Source organism: Chelonia mydas, chromosome 1, assembly GCF_015237465.2.
Source record: "Chelonia mydas isolate rCheMyd1 chromosome 1, rCheMyd1.pri.v2, whole genome shotgun sequence".
Lineage (NCBI taxonomy): Eukaryota > Metazoa > Chordata > Testudines > Cheloniidae > Chelonia > Chelonia mydas.
In genome coordinates, this window is record NC_057849.1 from 99,843,795 (window position 1) to 99,868,327 (window position 24,533).

Genomic DNA, 24,533 nt, shown 5'->3' on the forward strand with positions numbered 1-24,533 from the left:
ACAGAAAAAATCCACAGGTGGCAGGGCTGAGGACAATAAGAGGTTTTATAGTATATAAGAAACAAAAGAAATCCTAATAATACTATAGGCCCAGTATTAGATGGAGATGGTAAAATTGTTAATAACAATGCAGAAAAGGGAGAAGTTTTCAATAAATATTTTTATTTAGTATTTGGAAAGAAGCGGGGTGTACTCATATCACATGAAGATGAGAAAGTACTTGCCACTCCATTGGTAACTAAGAAGGATGATAAATAGCATCTACTAGGGATAACCATTTTTAAATCAACAGGCTCAGGTAACCTGTGTCCAAAAGTCCTGAAAGAGTTAGCTAATGGGGTCTCTGACCTGCTGATGTTAAATCTGAATAAATCTTAGTATAATAGAATAATCCCAGAAGATTAGAAAAAAAGTGTTAATGTCATGCAATATTCAAAAAGGAAATGTGGGATGACTTGGATAACTACAGGCCAGTTAGCCGGACATCAATCCTGGGCCAAATAATGGAAAAGCTCTTACAGGACTCAATCTATAAAGAATTAAAGGATGAGAAGACAATTAAGGCCAGTCAACATGGTGTTATGGAAAAAAGGCCTTGTCAAACAAACCTGATTTCATGTTTTGATAAAGTTTGAGTGATAAAGGTAACTACATATATGTAATCTGCTTAGACTATTGTAATGTTGCTGTAGCCATGTTAGTTCCAGGATATTAGAGAGAGACAGTGAAAGAACTCTCTGTAGCTTGAAAGTTTGTCTCTTTCACCAACAGAACATGGTCCAGTAAAAGATATTACCTCACCCACCTTATGTCTCTAGACTATTGTAAGATGTTTAACTTAGTACTGCATGACATTCAGATTTTAAAATTTGCACGATACTATGTCAATAAAACACATGTTGAATGGATTAAGAATTGGAAAAGTGGCAGATCTCAAAGAATAGTTGTCAATGGGGAATCATTATTGAACGTGGGTATTTCTGGAAAGATTGGTACTAAGCCCACTGCTCGTCAATGTTTTAATCAATGATCTGGAATTAAATATAAAATCTCTGCTGACTAAAATTTGCAGATGACACAAAGATTGGCAGACTGGAAAATAATGATGAGGACAGGGCAGTCAAGCAAAGCAGTCTGGATAGCTTGGCAAGCTAGGCCTTGTTTTTTTTTTAAAAAAAAATTAATATAGCCAAATGCAAAGTTATACACGTAGGAACAGGGAATGCAGGCTAGACCTACAGAATGGTGTACTGTATCCTGGAAAGCAGTGACTCTGAAGAGGACTTAGGGTTATAGAGGACAAGCAAGTCACCATGAACTTCCAATGTGATGTGAGGCGAAAAGGGATAATGCAATTCTTGGACGTATAAACAGGGGAGTAATTAGTAGTAGGGAAGTGATTTTACCTCTGTGTATGGCATTGGTCAGACAGATACTGGAATACCGCATCCAGTTCTGGTGCCCACATTTTACAATGGATGTTGAAAAAAATGGTGAGTGTGCAGAGAACAGCCACAAAAATGATTCAAGGGCTGAAGAAAATGCCCTATAATGAGAGACTGAAGGAGCTCATTTTGTTTAGCTGATCTGAAAGATGATCAAGAAGTGACTTGATTACAGTATATAAGTACCATCATGGGGAGAACGCCAGGTACTAAAGGGCTCTTTATTCTAGCAGAGAAAGAACATTACAATGAACATAGTGGGTCAGCCAGTGGTCCATCTAGCCCAGTATCCTGTCTCTGACAGTGGCCAGTGCCAGATGCTTAAGAGGGAATGAACAGAATAAAGCAATTTTGAGTGATCCAACCCCTGTCATCCAGTCCCCGTTTCTGGCAGTTGGACATTTAGGGACACTAGGAGCATGGGGTTGCATCCCTGACCATCCTGGTTAATAGCCACTGATGGACCTATCCTTCAAGAACTTATCTAATTCTTTTTTTGAACCCAGTTATACTTTTGGCCTTCAAAACATTCTATGGCAACCAGTTCCACAGATTGATTTTGCATGTGTGAAGAAGTACTTCCTTGTGTTTGTTTTAAACTTGATGCCTATTAATTTAAATGGGTGATCCCTAGTTCTTGTTATGTGAAGGGCTAAATAGGACTTCACTAGTCACGTTCTCCACACCATTCATGATTTTAAAGACCTCTATCATATCCCACCTTAGTTGTCTGTTTTTTAAGATGAAGAGTCCCAGTCTTTTTAATCTCTCCTCATATGGAAGCTGTTCCATACCTCTAATCATTTTTGTTGCCTTTTTCTGTACCTTTTCCAATTCTAATATATCTTTTTTTGAAGTGGGACAATCAAAACTGCACACGGAATTCCAGGTGTGGGTGTATCATGGACTTATATAGCAGCATTGTGATATTTTCTGGCTTATTATCTATGCCTTTCCTAATGGCTCCTAATGTTCTGCTGGTTTTTTTTTTTTTACTGCCGTTGCAAACTGAGTGGATGTTTTCAGAGAACTGTCCATGATGACTCCAAGAGCTCTTTCTTGAATCATAACAGCTAATTTGACTCCATCAAAGGCATAATTTTCAATTTCTGAACGTTAAAAATAGACAAATTAGAATAAGACACATTTTTTACAGAGAGGGTGATTAACAATTGGTGCAAAATATCAAAGGACGTAATGGATTCTCCAACTCTTGATGTCTTTACATCGATTCTGGACGCCTTTCTGGAAGATGTAGTTTAGTCAAACACTTGTGATTGTACCCAATACGGGGGTAAATGGGTGAAATTCTATGGATTGTGTTATACAGGAGGTCAGATTAGATGGTCCCTTCTGCTCTTAATATCTGTGACTCTATTAAACATACTCAGTTTACAAGTAAAAAGTGTTTGTTTGTTTTTACTGTGCATCCTGCAAAGTCAACCTGGAAACTGAGGGTAAAACTGGGTTCTTTCATTTTCATGTGCCATCCTGGGAAATTTAAGTTATACTAGCCAAAATTAGGATCTCAGTGGCATTTGTACAACACCATTGTCTTCTAACTGTGACATCAGTGATATCTATAGAGCCCAATTGCCCTGACGGGTTTGCACAAGTGCATCTAATTTGAACCTTGTAAAGAATTCTGTTGATAGACAAGAGGAAATAGATTCAAGCTCAGTCTGAGCTGTGCTGTCTTTGAAGTATAAAAAGGAGTTAAAAAAAAAAGAAACCCAGAAAAAAAGTACTTTTGTTGCTAAATTTGGAGTATCTGATTCTTCATATCTCCAGAAGCCCAGTTGAGGAAGAAGGTGCTATTTTTACTGAACTTCCCTTTTCAAAGTAAGGCTGTGCTTTAAACCATGAGAGACATGGCGTCATAAATATAAAGGGAAGGGTAACCACCTTTAAATCCCTCCTGGCCAGAGGAAAAAACCCTTTCACCTGTAAAGGGTTAAGAAGCTAAAGATAACCTCGCTGGCACCTGACCAAAATGACCAATGAGGAGACAAGATACTTTCAAAGCTGAAGGGGGGGGAGGGGCGGGAAACAAAAGGTTCTCTCCGTCTGTCTGTGTGTGTTTTGCCGGGACCAGAGCAGGAATGCAGGTCAGAACTCCTGTAAAAAATCAGTGAGCAATCTAGTTAGATATGCATTAGATTCTGTTTTGTTTAAATGGCTGATAAAATAAGTTGTGATGAATGGAATCTATATTCCTGTTTTTGTGTCTTTTTGTAACTTAAGGCTTTGCCTAGAGGGATTCTCTAGGTTTTGAATCTGATTACCCTGTAAGGTATTTACCATCCTGATTTTACAGAGGTGATTCTTTTACTTTTTCTTCAATTAAAATTCTTCTTTTAAGAACCTGATTGCTTTTTCATTGTTCTTAAGATCCAAGGGTTTGGGTCTGTGTTTACCAATGCAAATTGGTGAGGATTTTTATCAAGCTTTCCCCAGGAAAGGGGGTGTGGGGCTTGGGAGGATTTGGGGGGAAAGACGTTTCCAAGCAGGCTCTTTCCCTGTTTTATATTTCTTAGACGCTTGGTGGTGGCAGCAATAAAGTCCAGGGACAAAAGGTAAAATAGTTTGTACCTTGGGGAAGTTTTAACCTAAGCTGGTAAAAATAAGCTTAGGGGGTTTTTCATGTAGGTCCCCTCATCTGTACCCTTGAGTTCAGAGTGAGGAAGGAACCTTGACACATGGCCAATGTGTCAAACATCATAGGTATGGCCCTACCAAATTCACAGTCCATTTTGGTCAATTTCATGGCCAGAGGGTTTTTTAATTGGTCAATTTCATGATTTCAGATGTTTACATCTGAAATTTCATGGTGTGTAACCATGGGGGGCCCAACCCAAAAGGGGATCATGGAGGGGTTGCAGGATTGTCACCCTCACTTCTATGCTGCCTTCAGAGCTGGCCACTGAACTTCTGCAGCGGGAGGAGTCTCCTGTAAATGGAGGTGAGTCTGATCTCCTCATGCTGCTGAGAGTGCCCCATCTATGGGTTCCTAGATGCTAGCCCTGGCTGGCAGGGGAGGGACAGGGCTTGCTCTTCCCCTGCATGGCCCCTCTGTGGGGGAGATCAGATCCACCATCCAGTATCTCCGCCAGCTGCAGGAAGCTCTGCAGCTGGAGGAGATTCCAGGAGGTGGAGGTGGTTCCGATCTTCCCTGTGCTGCTCCTAGCTGCTAGTCCTGGCCAGTGGTGATTAATGGGTGTCCTGAGCCTCGGGGGCAGAAGCCCCAAGCGCAATTCCAGGGATGATGCAGCAGTGAGGGTGTACCCTGCACTGCCTCTGGAGGTGGGTCTGATCTCCCCACTGAGTGTGGCCGTGCAGGGAAAGGACAACTCCTCTCCCTCCCCATCCTGTCCCGGACTAGCAGCTAGGAGGTGCTCCCAGCAGCAGGGGGAGATCAGATTTCACAGGGAATGGCTTATTTCATGATCCATGACTCGTTCTTCATGGTCGTGAAATTGATTGGGCCCCAGCCATAAGAAATCAACATTTCCAGGGAATGGCCTTCTGATATAGCAAAGTCTTAGGGACTATTGTGAGTACCTCAAAAAAGGAACTCTTAAAAAAAGTAACATTTGTAAATAATCAACATAGTAGCAAATGGGTTATTGTGCCTTATTGCTGTGCTTTCTCTGAATTCTTCAAAAATGTTATTGCCATTACAGGCTAAGAGGATGCAACTACATGGAATTTGCCTCTACTTTTAGCTGCAGATTGTCAATAGGTATTTGGTAAAATCTTTGTATTGGAAATCAGTTATGAAGATGCTGAACCACAGAATAGAAGAAAAAAAGAGTTGGGGGATTGAACATTTCTCTGAAACTGTAGAAAAGAAAAATTAGACTTAGACTGAAAGCTTCAAAATAGAAAATGAATATGTGGTAGAGTACCATAAATACCATTACTTATTCATTTGCTTTTTAGTTATATATTTTAAGTAGTTTGATAAGGACAGTCAGTAAACTTTCTGATTTGGAGATGTGTTTAAATTAGTAATGAAGAACAATGCCATCTGACAGATTATGGAAGGATTTAGATAAATTAAATGGATGGGTTAATAGATGGTAAATGCTACTGACTCCAGATAAATGTGAAATATGCATAGGAGTAAAGAACAAAACCAAGGAATATCTGTTAACTGGAAGTGTGCTTCAGAATACTGACCAAGATAGAAATAAAGTGATGTATTAGAGAAACAAAGCATTAAGCTATCTATTCAGCAACAGCAAAAACAGGAAACACAATCCTGAGATGCTTTTGCTCCTATAATTTAAAATAATCACTTTCTATGGCCCAGTTGCTCCCAAGTACAGGTCAGCCAGAGGGAGACAACTGCATTTTCAGCATTCTATACCAATTGCATCATCTCTTACCCAGGGTTTTTAGAACCCCCAACAGGGACAACTTAATTATTTCACTCCAGGTGGTGTAAAGAATAAATCATCAGGAACACAGCAATTCCATCTGATAAGATTCATGCAAATAAGCATGCTCTATCTAAAACTGCAGTTTTATTAGATTTAAGCACACACAAACATAAGCAATAGGTTTAGAACATCCCAGATATTTACCTAACGTCTGGAACGGTATTGAGTAATTAACAGAAGGTTTGCAGTGGCCAGTCGCTCACCCACCGGGGAGAAAAGGTGTCAGGAAAAACATCTCTCAAGATGGCTTCAGAGGACTAATACAAAATACACTCTATTAGCTAATCTTTTATAACAAATTTCTACAAAACACATAGGTGAGACTGACCCCTACTCTATCATCACTTTTCTAACTTTCAATAAACTTTTAATATCAGAGGTATCTAGACTCAAGGTTTTCCAACCGCCAAGGTTTTTAGTCTCAATTGTTTACATATTTGTCCCCTCCTCCCATTCTGATTCACAGAAACTGTACCTAGTTTTGACCTTGCTTCTGAAAATCTGTCTCCAAATTAACTCTTAACTATGTGGTGTTTTATTTAATTAATTCATGGTGGCTGAATGCACATAATATGGTTGCAATTAGCTTGATCACATGCTGGGGTGTACACACCTCTCAAATCCAGGGCAACACATCCACCCTTTCACTTTCTCATATTTAAGCTCTGCCTTAGTTGAGTTGTCATGGATATTCTCTTCAACAATGAGGAACTATATATATTTAGATATATCTATGGACATATCTATATATCCGCAAAAAGAAAAGGAGTACTTGTAGCACCTTAGAGACTAAATATATATGTCAATGATACCCAGACCTCAGTGGTCCAGGAGCCAAATTAGTGATTAACATTACCCAAAACAGCCAGAATAGTGTGAGTTCACTGTTTCATTTACGATAGTACTATATAGTCATATTTCAACAGTATGATAGGGGAAATATTTAGTTTTCATATATGTGTATGAAAACTAAATATTTAATATCAGTGATGAGCTGCCAAAATCTTAACAACGGGTTCCCTCCTCACCCCACTAGGGGGTCGTTGCCCACCCCCTGGGACTCCTGCCCCATCCAACCCCCCACCCCCGTGTTCCTTGACACCCCCCCCCAGGACCCCTGCCCCATCCACCCCCTCCCCTGTCCCCGACTGCCCCCAGAACCGGGCAGGAGGGTCTCGTGGGCCACCGTAGTGGGTGCCCACCCCACCCCACCCCTAAGAGCCAGAGGCACCTGCCGGGGGGCGAGGTGGGGAGTCCCGGCGGTGCTTATCTGGGGCAGCTCCCAGGAAGCGTCCGGCAGGTCCCTCTGGCTCCTAGAGGCGGGGGAGCATAGCTGGGGGGGAGCAGGGGGAGCGGCCGCTTCCCCACTGATCACATCAAAAGTGGCGCCTTAGGTGCTGACTCCCTGGGTGCTCCGGGGCTGGAGCACCCACAGGGAAAATTTGGTGGGTGCAGAGCACCCACCGGCAGCTCCCCGCCCCGCGCCCGGCCCCAGCTCAGCTCTGCCTCCGCCTCCTCCCCTGAACGTGCTGCCCCACTCTGCTTCTCTGCCCCCTCCCCTGGCTTCCCGAGAATCAGCTGTTCCGCAGGAAACAGGGGAGGACTGAGAAGCAGGCGGCGGCTTCACACTCAGGCCAAGGGTGGCGGAGGTGAGCTGGGGCAGGGAGCGGTTCCCCTGCACCCCCCCCCCCCTCCGGGTTACCTGCTGCGGTGTGGGCGGCCCTCCTCACTCTCCACCCCGCCCGAGCTCACCTCCCCTCTGCCTCCCTGGGCCTGAGCAGGAAGCTGCTGCCTGCTTCTCAGCCCGCCCTGGCTTCCCGTGTGAACAGCTGATTCGTGGGAAGCCTGGGGTGGGGGGGCGGAGAAGCAGAGCAGGGCGGCGCGTTCAGGGGAGGAGGCAGAGGCGGAGCAAAGGTGAGCTGGGGCCGGGGGTGGGGCGGAGAGGGCTTCTAAATTTAACAACCAGTTCTAGCGAACCGGTGCGAACCGGCTCTAGCTCACCACTGCTTAATGTACATAAAATAAACTATAATTGGTTAATAACATAGAAAAAGCATGTGGGTTGGTTAATAACTTAGATTGGTTAATAAATAAATCACACTGTGTATTAACACCATGTGCTGCAAAGAGCTGCAGGAGACACATTAAAGAGCCCCTTGTGGCTCATGAGCCTCAGTCTGAGTGTCACTTGTAATATATGATCATTTAAAAAAAGAAGCATCCATAAGGAGCAAGTGCTCTGCTTCTAGTTCCGTTCTTCAGTCTAGCAGCAATTTTTGGTGTAATTGACACAAAATGGTCTATGAGCTTCCCATTACTGGCCTTGCTTCTCAATCCATCCCTGACTTCCCCACAAAAACATACTAATCAAACTGAAATTTCACATGCAACATCTCATCCCAGGATAGAATCTTTCTGGTAAGGTAGTTGGCGGATAGGTGGGGGTGCGAGGAGGGGAGAAATCATTGAACAAGGCTTAAAGATATGAGGCTAGAATCTTAGCTATGTTCAATGTGGAGGAATCTTAGCTGGCCAGATCTGTTGGTTTTAATGCATTTGTCCCCTACGAGGAAGCTGTAGCGAGCCATTGAAGGGTTAACGGACCCAAAAGTTTGGTGTTATTTTTTAAAAAGTCTCTTCTCTAGAGTGCTATGATTTAGAAGCCTGTTTTAACACTAAACACTCCAAGTGCTATTTTGCAAAGTGTTATTACAACACTGATTTGCTTTGGAAAGCACTTCTCATAAGGCTTTCCGCAAGATGCCAACTGCTTGAATAAGATGTGTCAGGGCTCAGTGCCTGCACAGTAGTGCCTTTCCCACAACACTGACTACAGAATAAAACTGGCTCATTATAATTTAGCTTGGCAGATTTGATATTTTCTTATAACATCAATGTATATTTATTTTTAAGTATTTTTTATCTTTTAAACTTTCATCATGATAGGAAATTATGGGGTGTGTGTCAGACAATGGGGTTGGGGCGGTTAGACAATAATTATTTATTAACGGTAAATATTGAGATGCAAAAAAACTGTTAAAACACAAATTGTCAACATCACACATCAAAATATACAAAGTAAATTTCCTTAAATAAAACTCTAATACATTCTCAAGCAGCATTTTTCTTACTTTGCCTATCTGTATATTGTCATGATCATCCATGGAAATGCTTTTGTTCATCAGTTTGTGTATGTACAATGAAATCAATGTTTTCTGACCAATAAAAATCTAGTCCCTTGAAGCCTAATTATAACATTAAACAGAGTCCATTTCATTCTGCGGGTCAGCACTTGAGACCCCAAGCTACTATTGGTGTGATACTTTTCATTTGCAAAGGCCTTAGTTCTAGGTTTTTTTAATAATTTAGATGTTGCTGTCGATGAGATTTAGGCTCCTAAGTGCCTAAATCACTTTTGAAAATGAGTTTTAGTCTCCTAAATTAGTTAGGCATTGCAGCGCTGAGCATAGCAACACCTAAACACCTTTTAAAAATCTGGGCCTCAGAGATCATGATAAATGGTGGTTGGTGGGTAGGGAAGGACAGAGATTGATTCAGATGAATAAGGAAGCAAGAGACAGAAAAGCGGAGAGAGATGTGACAGTTCAGGAGTTTGGTAACTGATCACAACCCTTTCATTTCAGAGTTACATACAGGTTGGTAGTGACCAACAATTCCTTGGCCAAGGGTGAAACAGGTATGACCTCTCCCCTCTCCTGCCTCATGGGCCCTTATGTCAAGCTGAGGTACAATAGCAGGACAGGGTGTAGATGTGTGTACTCTGTTGTTTATTGGGCTGTTTGGTGGATGAACAGAGGATTTCAGCCTCCACAGTTGTTTGTACAGAATGTTTCATGAGAACTAAATTCACTTGATTGGTTTTAACAAAAAATATTCTATATAACTTTCATAACAAAGTTAGTAGTGGGCTACTCTCATTTAATAATTACAGTCGGCTACCAAACAGTAAACTCTAGTAAAGGATTTTCTAAAGGGTTCAATCTGATCCTTAGGGATCTGTTTTCTTTTCTTCCAGTGGGAATATGTTAGGCCCTGATCCTGTATTAAGCTCAACGGGACTACTCATGTGTAAAGTTAAGCCTATATATAAGTGTTTGTCGGATCAAAGGCCTAAGTATTTGCATTAACAGAATATTAAGGAAAGATCCATCTCAATCACTTATTTGTTTCTCATATGTATTGATTAAAAATGAATACATATGTATTCTGTATAAATTGGAAAAATCACATTAGGTGGTTGGAATGTACTCTTGGGGGAGATTTTGAAGATTGCCTCAAAAGCCAAAGCGCTCCTAAATCCCATAGGTGCTTTCGAATATCTTCCCTTTACATTTTCATTTTGTGAGTTTAAAAGTAAACTGCAAAGCTAAAATGAAAGTTGTTACTCGTTATTTATACAGCTCTATCGGTGTGCATGGAAGTAGAGAGACAAATAAAAATGACAGGTTCCTGTTCAGAAGATCTTAATTTATTTGAGCTTGTAACACAGCAAAGAATGAAAATAAAGTAAGTGTGGGAGGAGGGAGTGTAGAGGAATGAGCATTAGAACTGTGAAGGACTGAGGTGTTTGGTTTTACACACAGGTCTAGATAGTTCCTCTTTTAATCTGCATTTGTTAAAATTTGTAGACAGTGTTTAGACTGAGGGCTGCAGTGTTAGTCAGCAAAGGAAAGCTAAACCTCTGGAACTGAGTTTGAAGAAGGGAAATGAGGTTGAGTAGTGCATGGGATCTGGGAATACACGCCAGAGGCAGAGTGAGGAAAAAGTGCAGTCATTTGAAAATTAATTCCAGATTTATGTTCTTTATGCACCTATTTACCAGGCTGGGTTATCTATGAACTAGGGAATGTAAATGCTTTTCCAACAGCGGGAATAAGAATTTAAAATAACAAGAGTTAATACTTGTTGGTTTGCTGAATGCTTCCTACTGCTTGCCTAGTCAGGACATTCAGCACATAAATCTGGAACTCAGGGCCTGATCCCACAGCTTATACTGACACAAATAGTCTTTTCATATGGATAGTGCCGGGGCTTCAATGCAACATTTTGCAGGCTCAGACCTTTAGTTTAAATTTAATTTTGTTGTTTACCTTTTAATGCAGATCTTTCCTAAATTTTAAGAAATATATAGAAGCTAATCATATAATTCCCTTGAACAGCAGTTGAAGTTGAGTGAATTCATCTTCCCACAGTGCTTTCAAAATGAAAGAGTTTATATTTCTTTTAAAATGTCTTCCATTCTGAGTAAATGTCTCCATCTTGGGTCTAATCCAAAGCCAACTGAATGGGCTATGTTCCATTGACTTTAATGGCTTTGGATCAGGAAATGTGTATCCAGCTGGTAGAATCTAGGTATAAGCGAGGAAATGGTCCTGCTATCATGGGGAATTTTCCTGGTTTCCGTATTACCCTGGTAGAATTGGATGGTGAAAGGTGGAAGGATCTGAGTCCCTGCCCCAGTTCCCTTTACTTGGATGCCTGCCTGATCTTGAGCACTCGTCTTTCTCTCTCCCATGTGGTGGAGTCCTCATAACCTCAGTAAGGCTGGGTCCAAGATCACTGTGGAGCTTAACTCCCAGTCTTGTTGTGGATCACTCAGGATAGAGGTTAGGACATCCCCACTCTCCTCAGTGGCCATTTCCCTGACACAGTGATCACTACATTGAGTACAAACCACATGCAATTTATTAAACAGCCACTGTAAACAAATAAGGGAAAAACTGAGAGGGTTAAAGGATGAAGAAACCCCACACTATAGGCACGGGGAACACCGTAAACAATAATCTCGGGCACCGAAGGAATTTCACAGCCTATTCCTTACATGTCCTGGATGTTCTGCAATGATACCGCAGGTAAGACATCTGCTTTGGTGGTGGCTACACACCCTCAGGCTCCGGGTGGCAGGAGCCTACTCCCCAGTATTGACCTCCTGTCAGGTTCGTGCCTCCCTCCCCCAAGTCCAGTCTTTGTGATGTCTCTCTCCATTGGGCCCTCACTGCCCAGGATCCCCACCTCATTCTCTCTAGCTGCTCACCACGCTTGTCACCAGTTTACTTGTTGCATGGTAGCTTATCTGTTATCCTGGCTCTGGTCCTGTGGCTTCCCATTGTAGCTCAGTCCTGGCTTACCACTGGTGCAGCTGGTCTTCGCTGCGCCAGCTCCAGGCTGCTCCTCTGGCTTCTGCAATCTCCCTGGTTCTGCTCTGGGATCTAGTTCCTCAGCTCTGGGCAGCTGCTCGGGCTGCTGCACTCTCTCTGGCTCTGCCTTACTCTGCCCTCTTAGCCCCAGCTCAACTGGAGGACTGATCTTGGGCTCTCAACCCCCTTATTGGCCTGCCTATTGGCCTCTGTCAATCTAACTGACCTCTCCCTATTGACTCTGGGGACTTGTCAGTCACAGGATCCTGACTCCTCTTTGGCCCTTCCATTTTCTCCTGGTATTGGGGAAGGGCCAACCAAAAAAAAACAAAACAAAAAAAGGTTCAATAAGAAGCCAACAGGCCTCTTACTTTTAAAAATGGATTTGTGTTGTAAGTGTTTGGTACTGAAACAGTACAAATCCAAATTAATCATTAAAAGATGACTTGTCTGATTATTTCTTAGTGTTGGCAACACTCCCATCTCTTTATGTGTATACATGAACTATACTGCTGTATTATTGAAATATCAATAGAAAGAAAGGCTATGTTAGAACCGGGACTGACATTTTCAGATCTGTGAAAGATCAAAGTAATCCTACATAGCTGCTTTTGAACAAAAGCCCATTTATTCCTAATACATTAGAGCAATTATTCAAGAACATTTTAACTATGTGAAAATACGTCCCCTGTGGTGCTGTCAAAATCACTGAGACCTTAGCTTAACTGCTTCAAAAAGTGCCTGCCAAACAACTGAGTGCAGCTTTAATTTACTTCTCTCACTTTTCAAAAATTGTAGACAAATACATTCATATTGCCTTAGGCTAATTTGTCTTCTTTTCCTAACGTGTCTCCGCCATTTTGGGCACAGGCACTTCAATATGAATGAATACTCCTGATGAATTAACACAGTTTACGCCAAAGTTGAGTACACTGAAAAGGACAGAACTGTGTAGCTCCAGTTTTTTGCTCAAATCAAATGATAATTTGAGGCTAGTAGGTAAAAGCAGATTGTGTTCAGCATGTCTCCTTCACATGAAGAGCTTGACACTTTAAGTGCAGTTCAGTTCTGGAAAATGACTATAAAATGTGATTTTGGGCTTCTGTATTTGTCTGCTAATGATTTTTTTACCACCGTCTGTGAGGAAATAGGGCAATCTCCTGCAATCTCCTGAATAACCTTTATTTAATTAAGTTAAATCTTATTGAATTAAGTTTAATACCTTTGGGGTCCATTGTATTAAAAATACAATTGTTTATTCATTATTGTGGAACTGTATGTAACCCCTCTAGGAGATGTGACTAATGTAAACCTTGAGAAATGTTAAGAACTTCAAAGGACTTTTTGAAACAACACGAACTTCTAAATTTAAGTGAGTTTCCCAGGAAACCTCTAGGAAGAGGGGAATATGCTAATGTAACTCCTTCAGTTAGGCAAGAAATTAGCCGTTTGAAGCTTCGCCCCACAGATGGTATCCATTGTCTGGGTGATTATCCAGTTTGGGGTCTTTGAAGAGACCATGAATAGGTAAAGCACTCACTTACAAATTATATGGGTTCTTGCTCTGAGCAAAGGATGTTATGAACTTGAACCCACAAGAAAACCCTTGGATGGGGTATGAAAGACTGCTCACCTATCGAACCCATGTTGGAGTTGGAGAGATGTCTGGTAAGCTTATTAGCATATGTGCAGGTTGTTTTATTGTTTTTAATGTATTTTCTCTGTAATGCTTTTACCCTAAGAATAATATGTGCTTGCTTAGAAAGAGCTGTATGGTAGATTAACTGTGATAATTACCTGATAACCATTTCTGAAGAGAAGGCAAAAAAAGCCAGCTTAGGCAGCCTTTCTTTTGCTGGGAAAGCACAGTGTAGGCAGGGAGCTGTGCAGCTTGGAAATACCCTTGTCAGAAGGGAGAGAGATGCATATTTCTAGCCAGGAGAGGTAATGGCTGGGGACCCGGAAGCCTAAAGTGGGTGCCCTTGCTGGACCATAGAGGGGAATATAGATGCAGTTCCCCTAAACTGTGACACCATCTGCTCTACATAGTCTGTATAGTTTGCATAGTCACCTCATTCTATAACTGATATATATACTTACAGGTCTTGAGCCTGATTTGCCTTTTTTAAAAAAACTTCATTTGCATGAGAGGGGTCTCTCCTGTGCCTAGTTATTGGATGGAGACCATTGAGATTTTCTGCTTTGAAAATAATGGCAGAGCTCCTATTGCCCAAACTGTCCTCTTTCCCTACATGGACATAATTTTTTGGAGAAAGAAATTTTCAGCTTCTTGGGTCCTTTTGTCCTTCCAAGTAGAACTACATAATAAATCTATTAGCCAGACAGATGTGATAGCAAGACTATACAATACTATATTTTCTTCTATGACTGCCAAAGAGTCAACCAGAAAGAACCTCCTCTGGTGTCAAGCAATTCTGGAACACATTACTCCATGCATCCCCTGACCTCAGTTCCATGAGGTCAATTTGCTATGTGTTGCAATTATTTGGGTGGAGTCTCAGGGCATGGCTACACTGGAAACTTCAAAGCGCTGTCGCGGGAGTGCTCCCATGGCAGCGCTTTGAAGTGTGAGTGTGGTTGCACGCCAGCGCTGGGAGAGAGCTCTCCCAGCGCTCCTGGTAATCCACCTCCACGAGGGGATTAGCTCCGTGCCCTGGGAGCATGACTCCCAGTGCTGGGAGCCTGTTTACACTAGTGCTTTAAAGCGCTCTGATCTGCTGCGCTCAGGGGGTTGATTTTTCACACCCCGGAGCCAGCAAGTTAGAATGCTATAAAATGTAAGTGTAGCCAAGCCCTCAGACTACATAATCAGAAATGGAGCAGGTTTTGGTGGCTTTTTAAGAGGCATATGAGGGAATAAGAAATAGGGAGCAAGCACCACAACTGTGAAGCCCATGAAGCTTTCAGAACCAATAGAGGCATAGAACAGGGTGCTCGGAGGACTGGGTGACCTAATGAAAGTGTGCCTGACTTCCTGCCCTTGCTTCCCTGGCAGAGGTGCTTCAGCTCTTAAGGAGGTAGGGGGACCTAGACCCTCCCTTTCCACTGGGTTGCAGCCCAGAGCCCTGTGTGAAGCAATGCTGCCAGGGTCCCACCAGCACAGAGTATAAATCCACTGCCCTGGGATTTACTTCCTACCTTTGTCTTGCATTTTGGGGCATGGCCCCTATAGACCAAACAGTCTGGTGTGGTTTGACTCAAGTAGCGCCCACTTGTGGACCTTTTGTAGCGTACGGCCTCAGGTCTCTCTGTGTTGGGTGGTGGCTGTAAGACTGGCAGGGCCTAAACCCACAATGTCTCTATAGTTAACTCACACAGTTCAATCAATGTGGCGTGGTCCTTGGTCAGGGATGTAATAAATTTTCCCCAGTGGCTGTCTGGCTCCTAGTGATGCTCCACTCACGTAGGGAAGCAGCTGGCCCCTTTGCTAGACAGCCCAGAACTGAGCAATGTTCTCTCCTTTTCTTTTCCCTCCAGGCCTGGCATTGGCTGCAGGGATAGCGGGGCAGGGTTATCTGGGCCCATAGGCCTCTTTAAACCTTTTCATGCTTTTGTGAGGTTTCTCAGCTTCATCCCAAGACATTTTTTGGAGTTGAGAGAGTCCATTTAATGTATTTGTGTATAAGTAAGGGATCACTCTCTCAAGTCCAGTTTTTTTCTATGTGCTTCTGCAGTAAAATTATACTCATGTGCTTATTTATTTTGGGTACCTATCCTTCATCGTACACATCATATTCAAAATTATGTGTCACATCTAACCTTTTATGATGTGAGAAAACCACAGGTGTTGGCTCCACAATGGGGAAAGGTCAGCCCCACAGTAGAACAGCCAGGAAAAGAAATTCAACTGAACTCTGGAAAGTTGCAAAGCTGATCAAGAGAATTCATGTAAATGAACTTTTCAGTGCTGCAACTAACAATTCTCCCCTCCAAATGTATGCAGAAGTGCTGCGATTGGTAAGAAAGTTAAAAATGTACCAAGAGCGGAATCTCGAGGAAATAACTTCTTCTTTGGTGATCTGGTCTCTTGCCAGTCCAGACGTAAGGAGAAACTCCTAGAGGATTTCTTTCCTCTCTTGATCACTGGCCATTGTTTAAGGCTTCTGTCCTATCAATAGTAATAATAATTATTAGCATTTAAAAAATTAGCAATACCATTGTTTACTAACATAGGACCTGCTCCTGCTTTCGTTGACTTGAATGGGAGCAGGATTCAACCCATAAATAAAATACACCCGCAGCCACAAAGCTGTTTACAGTCTAAGTAAAACAAGGCAAACACAGGGCAAGATAGGTTTCAGAGTAGCAGCTGTGTTAGTCTGTATCTGCAAAAAGAAAAGGAGTACTTGTGGCATCTTAGAGACTAACCAATTTATTTGAGCATAAGCTTTGGTGAGTCTCTAAGGTGCCACAAGTACTCCTTTTCTTCTTACAGGGCAAGATACACATCCTTGTAAAAGTGTTACCTGTTTTCCACCTACTGAAAAGCCACAGAGGCACAAACCATTAAAGCAAGGAGCGCACACACATACACACTCTCACTCAGTCTCTGTTTCCCCACTAATATTTGTAAAATACAGTAGGTAGTGCAGGATTTGAGACCATTTGGTAAAATAAAGCAGCATTGCTCTTCATAAATAATTCCTAGAGTCTATTTTAACTTCTCATTTTCCCCATTAGTCAAGACGCAATTAACATTTTTGTCTACGTGCTAATTTCTAGTTTAATAACAGTCTAATATCGGGTGATATTTCTCTGAGATGGGAACATACTGCGATATGATATTATTGTATTAGCATGATTATAAAGATAGTTGGGGGGAAATGCTTTACTATATGTTTCAATTCAGTATAATGATGAAGTAATACAATCTGGATTTCTAGTAGGCATGGAAATTTGTTTTCTATCAGGAATGTAACTGAGAACATAGAGGCATATATAAAACTGAATATTGTATTTTATATCTTGGGAATCTATTTAGGAGAACTATTAAGTAGAGCTGGTTTAAAAATAAAAGTTCAAACATTCTACTGTTTTTGAAATTTCAAAAACTGATATTTTTTCAAAAATTAGAAAATGTTGGTTAGCTCTACTACATGGTTTTGGAACGCTTTTCTGGATGCTTACCATCTGCCCCCTCCAGCCATCTCACCTCATTGTCTTCTAATTATCACCTAAGTGACACTCCAGTGCTGTCAGTGGTTTTGCATAGTAAACTGCACACTAGTAAAAACTTTTGACAATGCACAAGAAGGAACAGAAACCTTCCAGTTCACTCTTTATTTTTGTTGACTCAAGTCAGACAATAGAACTCTGAATGCACACAGGGAGTATGGAGCTGCTGGGTAAGAAGGCACTAATTTTACAGTCAATTTTCAGAGCAGAACCACACTTTTTAAGCCTCCTGTGTGGGAATGGCTTAATGTAAATTGTTCTCATGTCATAGGCTGAGTATTTATTGCAAACATTTACAGGAGAACTTTTGTACAACAGCAAACTTTTAAATGAGAATACATGTAAAGTCAAAAAAGTACTTGGACATGATTTTTTGGCATTCACTTTGATATTGGGCTCTAGAGTAGCCATGTAAGGCCCCATAAGCTACCTGCACCGGTACCTAATCTACTCCAGAACATAGGTTAGCTAACTGTGCAAGGGGAGACTGTGTGTGTGTCTGAGGGTAGATTGAAGATGCCTACAATTTCTAGATTTGAAAAACCACTAAACTAAACATAACAAACATAACGATAGCATCCAATGACCTTCATACCTCTTACTCCTCTAGGGACAGCCTAATCTTGTAAGAGCCTGCCAGGGCTTCCACTCATGATCACAGTCTGGTTCCCTCATCCCCTCTGTGATCCTGTCTCCCCAGGAACCAGTCAAGGACCTTCAAAGTCAATACTCCAAAGTCCCAAATGAGCAGTCTGAGTGGAGTGTCCATCTGGAAGTCCAAGTCTCTGTGTCTCTGTGCACCTAGCATCATATAGATAGATAGATAGATAGATAGATAGATAGTTTTCATCCCCCAAGCTACCCCATCAGACAATTTCACTTATCCTATGACAGCATCTCATATCAGATCAACATAGTTCTTTGTCCACAGAGAGTTACTATTATTTATGATTGTGACAGTGGGTGACTGGCCAGTCTCTACAAGACCCTCCTGAAGAGACCCAAAGAGGCTGTGAAAATAAATGTAATTGTTCTCTGTTTTCCCTTTCTTTCTACACTGCCGCATCCTTTTTTACAGGAGCAAAATATTAGCTGTAGACCAGAAGCACGAGACAGATCTGGATTTTTTGACCCTTTATTAAATAGCATAGTTAGCAAGGTTATATTTCATTAACTACATGAACTAAAGCTCAAGATGGACAGAAGCCTGGATGCTGTCAGCTGGGACTTGTATTCTGGACTACCACAACCATTTTTGTTACCATTTGACTAATGTTCAAATAATACCAAATTGCTCATAAAAAAGTGACAGTATGAGAAACTGCCAGATTTGATGTTTGCAGGTGAAAATATTGCCTGCGAGCATTAAGTTCCATTCCTTGCTCGTGAGGAGAGCTTGAAATAACGAGATGGCAAGTGTCTTCTTTTTTAGTATAACTGCCCAATTCTCCACCACCACCTACAATATTCTTTTTTAGAAGAAAAATTATTTGAGAATAAATGACAATCTCAATTGCAAATGTGTGAATTTGACTGCATTACATATTCAAAAAGATGCATCTGTGTTGCAATCTGCAGGCAATTGTCCACCTAAATGGTTTGTAATTGCATGTGCATACACTTTAATATTTCTAGCAGGTTGCTCGTAAGAGCACAGTAGCAGGTTGCGTGGACCCAGACGCTTACCATCTGTTTAAGCATGGAAATACATTTTCAACATAATTGGGCCACCCACGTTTAATCAAAGTACTTACACGTGTAAGTGATGATGGCTTATTTAAAAAGCACCATGTAGTGCTTTGTTTTTCATTTCTTACAAATGAAATTATTAGAAAGTCTCCAAAGCAGGGGCTATGGGTGAAATCCTGGCCCCAGTGAAGCTAATGGGACTGTAGGCATTGACTCTAAAGGAGTGAGGATTACATGCTAGTTTTGGAGGTGTTTGTACAGTGCCTGTTTCATGGGGGACCTGTTTCCTGACTTGGGCCTTTGGCTGCTACTGCAATAAAAATAATTATTATAAGAATAAAGGCAGGCTAGATCTGAAAAACATTTTCAAAATTTTGTTAATTTCTTTTGAATTAAAGCTTTGTGTTAAAAAGCACTGGACAAAGAACAGGTGAGAAACTGGGACAAAATGCAACAGAATAATATAAAGCATTCAAAGATACTTTACTTCTCTACAGCAATTTCCCATCCATAAAATATGGATAATAATATATACCTGCTGTTTTCCACAGGGATGTTGTGGGAAATAACTTAATTATCTTATTAAACACTTTGAAGATTAAACATTCTTTAGAATTGCAAAGTGTTGTTATGATGCAAGAAAATCACTTAGAGTGGCCTAGACTCATGCATGCAACTCCCATATCAAGGGAATGAAATGATTTATAGCTACAACAAACAGACCATATCCATGTCTAATCAGTTTAATAAATATTTATATAAATAAATTTTTCTTAGAAAGAGAACCCCAAATTCAGCTTGTAGATTGAGCAAACGTAAACAGGCTTCTAACGTTTCCGAATGGTGTATAAATCCCAGTGACCTCATGTGTTTTCATTAGAGATAGAAATTCCCTGAAATTAGCAGGAGAAGAAGGCCACAGGGAGAGGCAAGTATGCAGAGGACGCTACTCAATCGCCGGTAAAAGCTTCTCCACATTAATGCGAACTAGATGGGATGCTGCAATTATAGCATGATACGTTGATGCAGAGCTAGGGAGACACTACTGTACAGCATGCTCTCCTCTAACACTGGTGGATTTGTGGGTGGAAGTCCATGCCATTATTACTGCTGTTCAAATTGGCATTAATTTCCCATTGCTGCTTCTTTCAGTCCATCCACTTCAGAGAGAACAGAGTAAGTTTTGCAGACACAGGAAAGAAAGTTAGTAACTCTTGACTGGAAGAGGATGGAGTCCAGAGAGCTGCAAGATGGATCAAGGCCCCCTCTTATGGATGAGCCAAGATCTATCTATAGGGCGAAATGCAATGATAGACACCAGAATATGACAGAATTGTATAAATATGCTGAAAATAGCCTCCCCCCAAAACTGGCAGAGTGCCCCCCATCCCCCACAAACACACACACCTCTTCAAAAGCATCCACCTGCAAAAACAAAATTCGGCGCCTATGCTCAGAGGTGTCACAATAAAGAAGGAAGCCTCTAGGGCCATATGACCAAATGATACTTCAGGAAAACAAACAAATGGTTAAATTCACATAAAAAAACCAAACCCAATAGATGCAGTTTTATATTAATTGATCTTAGTTTGTCAGCTGTACATTCTCTTTATGTATTACATATGAGACCAAAAACCATGAAAATGAAAAAAAAAAATATTGAAATATATTTCTAAAGTTATTTGACTTATTTTAATTTCACTGTGTATCCTGTGATTATCATCAGATACTGCAGCTGCACTGAAACATACTTTCATGGTAACTACAATTTTATTCCAGATTTTTAATGGCTAAGTATTTGTCAGTTTCTTTGGTTTGTTGTAACCTTGCAATGTTAAGTTCAAAGTAGAATTAAAGGGCAGTCTCGGGAGTTTTGCCATTGATTTAACTGGGATCAGGATTTCACCCAAGGCAAGCTACTCATGTAATATAAGTGGGTATGATGAAGATATATTATCAGTTGCATTGTACATTTTTCTAAATCTTTCTGGATTATAGGAGAAGATTGACATTGTGTATGAAACTGTAAGGGCAGTGACTCTTATGCTTCAGAGAAGGAAAACCTAGTTTTTTTAGGACTGCCTCAGTCAAGTCTTTTGATAACCTCAGTTTCTTGTTGTTTAGTGGCTAAATGCTGTACTTCAGTGATTATGTGGGAAGTCCATTATCTTCAGTTCACTTCAAGATCATGCAAACATTAACTTTGCTTGGATGTTTTGCCTCTAGAAAGGTTACTGTGTGTAGTTCTTGTTCAGAGCTCCCTAAGTGAGTTGTACAGTGTAGCGGAAATGTCCTGTCCTGACCCTCTTTGCCAGAAGTAGTGAGAGAGGAAGATTGAAGATTCTGGTTAAGAAAATAGATTGGGAGAGGGGGTGAGGCAGCCATTATATTCCTACTCATAGTACAGTGAGAAAAACAGCTCCTACATAACTGTGAATAATGTTTCATCAGAAAGTCAGAGGCTACCGCAAAGACAGATGGTACAGTTCAAATGATCGGTTTCAGGAAGTGATTCATTATTGGAGTTTGAATTTGATTCAAAATGGGTTCCAACACAAAATGTGGATCCAGATTTGTACATCTAGCACTCCATAGTTCGGGGGTGTTCAACTGTAGGGGTTTGACTTGGCCCATTATCAAGATATAGACTATAAGATTTTCTTACTGGAGCTCTAGATTTGAGTTCTGATTTCAGATAGATCAAAACATTTGGATCCAGGCTTTGATGTGGCCGCTATTTAAGAATTCTAGTGAAGAACAGTAGTGGCTTAAAGTTTTAAAAGTAATATTAGGGCTTTGAGTACAGAATTAATTTCTGTTAAATTGTGGGTCTGTATATGGAACTCACTATGAACCAATTTGAAAATAAGACCTTTTCTGCAATCATTAACAGTTAAAAATTACTAACTCTGTATGAGTGGTCTCCAACCTTTTTATGCCCAAGATCACTTTTTGAATTTAAGGGAAACCCAGGATCTACCTGTCCCTTCCCCAAGGTTCCGCCCCTTCCCCGAAGCCTGCCCCGCTGACTCCATCCCCCCTCTCTCCGTCACTCACTTTTCCCCACCCTCACTCACTTTCACTGGGCTGGGGCAGAGTGTTGGGGTTCAGGAGGGCGTGCGAGCTCTGGGCTGGGGCCGAGGGGTTTGTAGTGTGGGAGGGGGCTCCAGGCTGAGCCTGGAGCAGAGGGTTAGGGTTCAGGAGGGGGTGAAGGGTGCAAGCTGTGGGAGGGAGTTTGGGTGCAGGAGGGGGCTCTGGGCTGGGGCAAAGTATTGGGGTGCAAGAGGGGATGCGGGGTGCTGGCTCTGGGGTGGGAGTCAGGGCTGAGGCAGGGGCTTTGGATGCAGGAGAGGGTTCGGGGTGCTGGCTCTGGGAGGGGGCTCAGGGCTGGGGGGTTGGGTGCGGACTCCTGCCAGGCGGCGCTTACAATGGGTGGTGCAGAGAGGCTAAGGCAGGCTTCCTGCCTGACCCAGCCCCACACTGCTCCCGGAAGGGGCCAATATGCCAATGTGGCCCATGGGGGGAGGGCATGTGGCTCCATGCACTGTCCTTCTATGCCAGCACTGCCCCCTCAGCTCCCATTGGCCATAGTTCCCCATTCCTGGCTGCGGGGGTGGTGCAGTGTCCCGTCGCCCTTCCCCCCCCCCCCAATGGGGCCATACTGTCTGCTTCTGGAGCAGGCAGGCAGCAAGCCTGTCTTAGTAGTAGCCCCGCTGCGCCACTGGAAATCGCAATTGACTGGGAGAGTCTCCAGCATCGACCAGTCGATTGTAATTGACTGGTTGGTGACCACTGCTCTATGTTTCCCTTACTTATTAGCTTCCTTAATTTGCCTTACTACACAATTTAAAACAAAATTTATATTTCATTTTAAAAAATCAGCTTTCATTTTGATTTCAAATGCTCTTCAGATATATATAAAATATTAGAGAAGTTGATTATAAATTAATATAAGTAGTATATGTTCCCTTTCCCTCTTCTCCTTATACCTATTCCAACATGCATCTCACTTAAAGAATCCAGAGCTGCTGTGCTACAAAACTAAAATAGAGGCAGAGTAATTCCAAGTGGAGACAAAGTACATCCCAATCTAACAATCACTCAGGACTTGATTCAACTGGAAAAATCATGGAGCAGGTCCTCAAGGAATCAATTTTGAGGCATTTCAAGGAGAGGAAAGTGATCAGGAACAGTCAGCATGGATTCACCAAGGGCAAGTCATGCCTGACTAACCTAATTACCTTCTATGATGAAATAATTGGCTCTGTGGATGAGGGGAAAGAAGTGGACATGTTATTCCTTGACTTTAGCAAAGCTTTTGATACGGTCTCCCACAGTATTCTTGCCAGCAAGTTAAAGAAGTATGGGCTGGATGAATGGACTATAAGGTGGATAGAAAGCTGGTTAGATCGTCGGGCCCAATGGGTAGTGATCAATGGCTCCATGTCTAGTTGGCAGCTGGTATCAAGCGGAGTGCCCCAAGGGTTGGTCCTGGGGCTGGTGTTGTTCAATATCTTCATTAATGATCTGGAGAATGGAGTGGATTGCACCCTCAGCAAGTTTGCAGATGACACTAAACTGGGAGGAGTGGTAAATACACTGGAGGGTAGGGATAGGATACAGAGAGACCTAGATAAATTAGAGGATTGGGCCAAAAGAAATCTGATGAGGTTCAAGAAGGACAAGTGCAGAGTCATGCACTTAGGATGGAAGAATCCCATGCACTGCTACAGACTAGGGACCAAGTGGCTAGGCAGCAGTTCTGCAGAAAAGGACCTAAGAGTTACAGTGGACAAGAAGCTGGATATGAGTCAACAGTGTGCCCTTGTTGCCAAGAAGGCTAAAGGCATTTTGGGCTGTATAAGTAGGAGCATTGCCAGCAGATCGAGGTATGTGATCGTTCCCCTCTATTCGGCACTGGTGAGGCCTCATCTGGAGTACTGTGTCCAGTTTTGGGCCTCACACTACAAGAAGGATGGAAAAATTGGAACGAGTCCAGCGGAAGGCAACAAAAATGATTAGGGGACTGGAGCACATGACTTATGAGGAAAGGCTGAGGGAATGGGATTATTTAGTCTGCAGAAGAGAAGAGTGAGGGGGGATTTGATAGCCGCTTTCAACTACCTGAAAGGGGGTTCCAAAGAGGATGGAGCTAGACTGTTCTCAGTGGTAGAAGAGGACAGGACAAGGAGTAATGGTCTCAAGTTGCAGTGGGGGAGGTTTAGGTTGGATATTAGGAAAAACTTTTTCACTAGGTGGGTGACCTAGAATGGGTTACCTAGCACTGGAATAGATTACCCGGGGAGGTGGTAGACTCTCCTTCCTTAGAGGTTTTTAAGGTCAGGCTTGACAAAGCCCTTGCTGGGATGATTTAGTTAGGGATTGGTCCTGCTTTGAGCAGGGGGTTGGACTAGATGACCTCCCGAGGTCCCTTCCAACCCTGACATTCTATGATATTCTATATTCTAACTCCCAATGAAGTAGCTGGAAAGACATCTGGATTAAAATAATTGTGTCTCATTTGGGTATTTGGTAATCTCAATATAAATAAGGGCATTTTACACAAGGATGAAGTTTGTAATGTATTTTATATTATGCTC

At 42.0% G+C, this 24,533-nt stretch overlaps 1 protein-coding gene and 1 long non-coding RNA gene across 2 annotated transcripts in view; one reads left to right on the plus strand and one right to left on the minus strand.

Moving 5' to 3' along the window:
• ITGBL1 (integrin subunit beta like 1) overlaps nucleotides 1–24,533 on the plus strand; it is a 254,672-nt gene that overhangs the window by 46,587 nt on the left and 183,552 nt on the right. The gene's annotated exons all lie outside the window — the stretch shown is intronic.
• Nucleotides 1,722–23,544, minus strand: LOC122463739. Its single transcript, XR_006287345.1, has 3 exons — nucleotides 23,534–23,544; nucleotides 9,753–9,760; nucleotides 1,722–1,956 (listed from the first exon to the last, which is right to left on the minus strand). It is a non-coding gene; the product is annotated as an uncharacterized LOC122463739 (long non-coding RNA).